Raw genomic sequence first — 6,000 nt, forward strand, 5'->3', positions numbered from 1 at the left:
GACGAGCTCTGTATTCACCAGGGTACAGAGTAAGGGTACCACAGTCACTTTTTGGAGACCAACATTCCATGCTGACCAAAAACAAAGTGACCAGAACCTGCTCAACTTTTCCTTCTGGCTGCATGCCGAGGCCAGGGCTTTCCAGACAAGTGCACCAAATCTTGAAGCTCTTGAAACGCAATAGCCCAAATTACAATTTTACCACCTCTCATAATTTCTGGTGGCGAATCAAGGTACTTTCAAATTTGATGGAGGCTATATTGAAGATAAAAAATGGCAATACAAATGCCAACATATGCACAAGGGTTAGTTAATCAAGAGCCCTTGGTTTCCAAAATTAAACTGGTTAAAATTCCAGATTTAAAATATCGATATTTTCAATTAAGCACCCGGTACTAAGCTATCAATTATTAGATACATATTTTTAAGCTTTGTTTTCGATATTTTAGATCAAAAATGTATGATTATTTGCTAGAAGTAAAAAAAAATTAAATCCCTTTTTCCTCCTTCTGTCAATTTTTCCCCCTCAGATTAATTAAATATATTATAGTGTCTCCAACTTTCTTCGTTCTATCTTTTTCCCAAATTGTCTCCAGTGTTAATATTTCTAGATTAGATTTTGAAATGGACTATTAAAAAACAAGGAGAGATTTTGAACGGAAATAAATTCTGCTTATTTCTATAGAGGCTCGGTACAGAAAGTATGTACTTAATAAGATTCCTATCATGGAATTTCAAGAAAAGTTTTTATATATAAAGTTATTTAATCAAGATTGAATATAATACATATGTTGGGGGTTAACAGAGAAACACTCTTGAACAAAAAAATAAAGGTGAAATGTCCAATTTATTTTTTGACATTTTATATATAAATATAGTATGGTAAAAAACCATTATTTTTAATTGATTTCCCCCCCGTTAATGTTGATCTCCTTGCCACTTAAAAAAGTGCTTACATGAGGGTCGCACTAGATCATCTCAATTATTTTATCCAGATTTTCGACATTTGGCCTTCCAGAGCGAGGTGCACATTTATTCATATTCACATTTTCAGGCTTCACCTGGCTTGCGTGTTCGCCTTGTTCGAAGAATAACAAAAAAATATGAGAGGTTTTCTCTTGATCGGCGTCCATCCTGGACGCTCGCTCAAACAATACTGAGTCAAGCATTCACAAAATCTGATATTTTTAACGACATCCAGCATAAACCCATTGAACTGATACAACGTGAGAATCACATTACTAAAGCCATCTAATTGGAAAAATATATAACTTATTTTTACCACACCAATTATATAAAACAGCTCAATATTTCACAGAAATATTTCAGTCAATTAAGGCTTCACCTATACTTAAATTTCTAGAATCAATTGAAATATCCAAGAATATTGAATATAGTTTATAAACATTATTTGATTAATGAGACTTAATTTCCTACCAATATGGTCTTTCAAATATAATTGTATATCAATTTCGAATTATTTTATTGTGATGATGAATTTTAGAAATGAACGATCCCACATCAAATAACACAAATTTAATCTCAACTCCATTGTGAGAATAATAATTTATCCTTGATTTTGTGTGAACATGAGCCATTCATGGAAAATTTACAATTTTATTATCTGATTTGAGTAAAATTTAGTATGTAAAATTAACTATTATTTGGAAACTGAGGTCTGAGCTCCTTTTATGATGACTTTGATCATAAATTGTATTTAAGGTCCTTCCGTTTTGGATTTTAGTTGGTAAGCTATTCATCTGATGCATGTTTGTAATACAAATATTTGATAGCTATTGAGTTATACGACAAAATACTTTACACATTTTTTTTCTGTGTTAAAAAAGTAAGGTTGAGCTTCACCACATTTTTACCGTAAATATCTAAAATAGCCTATTCTCTGATTATTTCCATTGATTGTATTAATCAAACAAACAAAAAATAAGCTACCATCTTAATAACTAAAAATTGTTTTCAGAATAATTTAAAGATTGAAGGTGCTTTATAACCGATATAAAAGGTTTTGTTTGTTAACATAATATACTGGTTTCTAGAATATTATATACTTGTACATATAATCTCGTCAATCTTCAAATTATACTGCCTGAATTATTCCGTTATAAAAGTGGTTGATTTTTGCCCTTATTTATTGGCTTCATAATAGTTATACAACTTTGATCAAGGTTGAGAAATATATTTTTATAATAACCAACTATAAAAAAGAACATACACGTAAATTGGATTCAAGTCCTAAGATTTGCTTAATTTTATAAGCATTAAACCTCTAAAATCCATATTAAATATGAAATTTGATTATTTGATTATAAAATTTCATATATGAAGAAATTAAATATATCATATCTCCTCAGGCCATATACCTACCACTATCAACATCTGTTTGTCTAAATATTGATATTGATTTGTTGCAATATTTTTTTTATAAAATAAAAGGATATAATCTTTGAGATATTTAAGGTTAAAAAATATGGTTAAAGTCAACCATATTTTTTTTATAACAGAATAACAAAAAAGTGTAGAGTATTTTGTTCCATAATTCAATAGCTACCTCATGAATTGTATAATATGCATCCATCAGTTGATATTTTTTTTTACAAACAACAATCCACAGCAAACGTGTCTAAAAATCAATTTATAATTAAATTCATCATGACAAGGAGATTAAAACTCCTAGATATAGAAACTCATTACAATCAGAAGTTTCATTTTGGATTTTTCTAAATATTATTAAATTTGCCTTACTAAATTTAATTCAAATCGGTTGGCAGAAAATAAAAGAAGTTACATTTTACTCACCTATAAATATTAATGTGGCTCAGTGGAAACGCTACCTGCAAAATTTTAAACCTCTTTTGATCAATTATGAATAGTTATTAAATAAATGGCTTTTCTCAAATTTAGCTACTTTTATACGTTTTAAAAAAAATTCAAGGTGTAGTAGATTAATTCTACACAAGTTCTTTCTTCTTCAATTAGATGGAGTTAAAAAACAGCTAATTCGATCAAGATATGAAAGAGTGTAAAAAATTTGACAATATTTTATATAACGTTATTTAAAGCACCAAATGTAAACATTGAACTAGTTTTTGGCACCTTTTATTTTTTTTAGCTAAAGTGCACTATGTGTTTTTTTTTCCTCAGATTTATACCAATGCAATCATAAATCATAATGGTTGGGAATTTATTTGTTTTTAAATTGGAATTATACACGGAATATAAAAGTCACTAATTTTAACCCAAAAATGTTCATTTGTAATTTTTTTTTTTTAAACCAAAAATGGTATGAAGGACCTGAAATAATTAATTTTTTAAAGTTTATTTAATGAATCAAATGGAGTTGCACTGATTAAGTATAAGAAAACATTAAAGTAGTAAAATTACTCCATTTGACCTAGGAATGATCTTTGAAGTTAATATACTTATTCTATTTTATTTCTCTAGGAGCGGCCTTGATTCGCATAGAGATCAAGAGTATATTTGCTCCCGAGTGCGTTGTACACTGAGCTACGTCTTTTCATCCTCAAGTTTTGAAAATATTGCTTTTTAATCGCATCATACAGAAAAGTTCATATTGAAATAAAAAATCTTACACCAGAAACGGAGTATTATTAAATGCTAGGAAAATGGAAAACCCACAAATTTGGTATGTGGGATCTATTTCAACTCATAAATAAATATTTGATCCTTAACTCAACCAAACTCTAAGTTCTGATGTATTTTTTTGATGAGTGATATATCGCAAACCAAAACAATTATAAGAAAATGCTATTTTTTCAAAAAAAAAGTTATATGAAAAAAGAAGTTAATTATGGCCTTAGTTCTGGACCTAAAATATTTTAAAATTAGCTGTATTTTTTTTGTGCACTTTTAACCATCCACAAGTAAAACACTTATAAAATTTTATTAAAAAAAGGTAATGTGGTAATGTCTTGGAATTAGGAGTAATGGTATGATTTATAAAACTCATAAGCTCATTTATACAGTAAAAAAAAGAAAATAAGCTTACATCGAACACAGCCTTTTATAGTAAAACATAATACATACATGTACAAGAATGCTATACCTATAAATGAAGTTATGATTTTTATAAATCACACCATTACTCCTACCTTTTTTCCTTTTTTTCATAACAAAAATTTGAAAAAATTCTAACAAAAGCTTTTTTAAGCTATGTCATAGCTTTTTAAGGATTTATTATACTTGTCAATCATTGCTTAGGTTTACGTATATACCCCTAATGACAAAAAATCATCAAGCTGCTATTTTCTTCAGTTTTCAGACCTTAGAACTCAGAGTTGAATTGAGTTACAGATCTATTATTTCATTTTTGAGTAGGATATTGTCGATTATACCCATATCTAATTTTAGAAAAATGATTTCCATTGTAGAATGACCCACTTAAATATAAATATATTGAAGTTTGACCTTCCTACTAAAAATAAATTAGCAATTAGATTGTTAAAATTTAGCAGTATAAAATATATTATTATGACTATATTATTCTGAAAATACGTTTCAAAGAAAAATTGTAGCCACAATAAGAACACATTGAACCAATTTCGCTTCGTAGAATTAATTTATTTAATTGAGAGTAATGATATACGGTACATAGCGTAACATGGAACAGATCCCGTTCGTCAATATCAACAAATATTAATTAATTACTCCATATATTACATAAAATGATTAATCCAGGCCACTCTATTCCTTATGGATACATATTTCATATCAGAATGAGTTAAATAGATACAAAAATTCTGGTATATACCAGAAGTATGGTATCGAGAGATATGATATGGAATCCATTCCCACTTGAGTAATTTATGTGATGCCTTTACTTTGACAACAATGACTTGGAATTTAAAAAAACTCTCAAGATAGTAGTTCAAGTCTCTCAATATATATATATGTTTTTAATATTGAAGAAAGATATTTTTTTCACAGTTGAATCATCTTTTAAGGACGCTCTTCAACAATTTTTTATCTAGTAAAATTTTCCTTAAATAATGCCAAATATATATATTTTTTTAAACTAGAATGTGAAAGTCAAATTATCTCTAAAAAAAAAAGCAAATTACAGAATTTCAATATTGAATAACATATTACCTTTGTCACTTGAGTTATCAAAGCAAGCATCTAATCTCAAAGGATCCTTAATAATTTTAAAATATCATTTAGATCCCATTGGCACACACTTAATTTGATATTACTATATTGATTTGAACTTGCAAGTTATTGACTTTGGTATGTACTTATATCAGTATCAGTATGCAAACAATAAGAATTATCATCCACTTGATGGCAGTTGTATTATAATTTATTAGGATACAAAGAACGGTACAATAGAATTATGAATATTTCAGAAAAATACATAATCGTCTATTATAGTTTTGTTTTTATTTGTTTTTTTTAAATGAATCTCAAGATATTGTCACTTAAATACAAGACTATATCTTAATTTGATAGGTTATGCGCTTTATTCTTAAAAAATGCAATTCATAATTTTAATCTTACTTTGAGTTTATTTTGAGAATGGGATGAAGGACAAAATCACAAAGGGAATTCACAATTGAAGAACACTCAATATATATATATATATGCGTGATGTGATATATATATTATAAGAATTCACTTTATGCACAAGTATGACGTCATATATTTGTAATGATATTTAAGTAGCTATATAAATAATTTTTCAAACTGTTATTTGATTCGACAGGGGAGAATTATGTTATACGACTGTCGGGAAAAGGGGCTCTGAAAAAGGAAAAAAAAGGAAGAAAAAAAAAAGAAGGAAGGAAGGAGATATTAGTGAAAGGAGGGGGTGGCAATTTTATAGGTTTTTCTTCTTTTTTTTCGAAAAAAGAAGCTCCGTCCATGTTGCGCCATGCAGACTCCTCAAGAGATGTGCGCATTTGGGACAAAAGTATATTTTACTTAATTGTAGATATTAGATGTAATAAAAAGTAATCTATTATTGTT

At 28.0% G+C, this 6,000-nt stretch overlaps 1 protein-coding gene across 1 annotated transcript in view; it reads right to left on the reverse strand.

Annotated features, from left to right (window-relative positions):
* The window catches only part of LOC121127854 (ATP-sensitive inward rectifier potassium channel 11), a 136,518-nt gene extending 130,761 nt beyond the window's left edge, over window positions 1–5,757 (reverse strand). Inside the window, exon 1 of the mRNA XM_040723396.2 lies at window positions 5,533–5,757. The gene's annotated coding sequence lies outside the window, so the exon portion shown is untranslated. The remainder of the gene's footprint in view (window positions 1–5,532) is intronic.
* Window positions 5,758–6,000: the final 243 nt, after the last annotated feature.

The sequence above is a fragment of the Lepeophtheirus salmonis genome, chromosome 13 (genome assembly GCF_016086655.4).
Source record: "Lepeophtheirus salmonis chromosome 13, UVic_Lsal_1.4, whole genome shotgun sequence".
Classification (NCBI taxonomy): domain Eukaryota; kingdom Metazoa; phylum Arthropoda; class Copepoda; order Siphonostomatoida; family Caligidae; genus Lepeophtheirus; species Lepeophtheirus salmonis.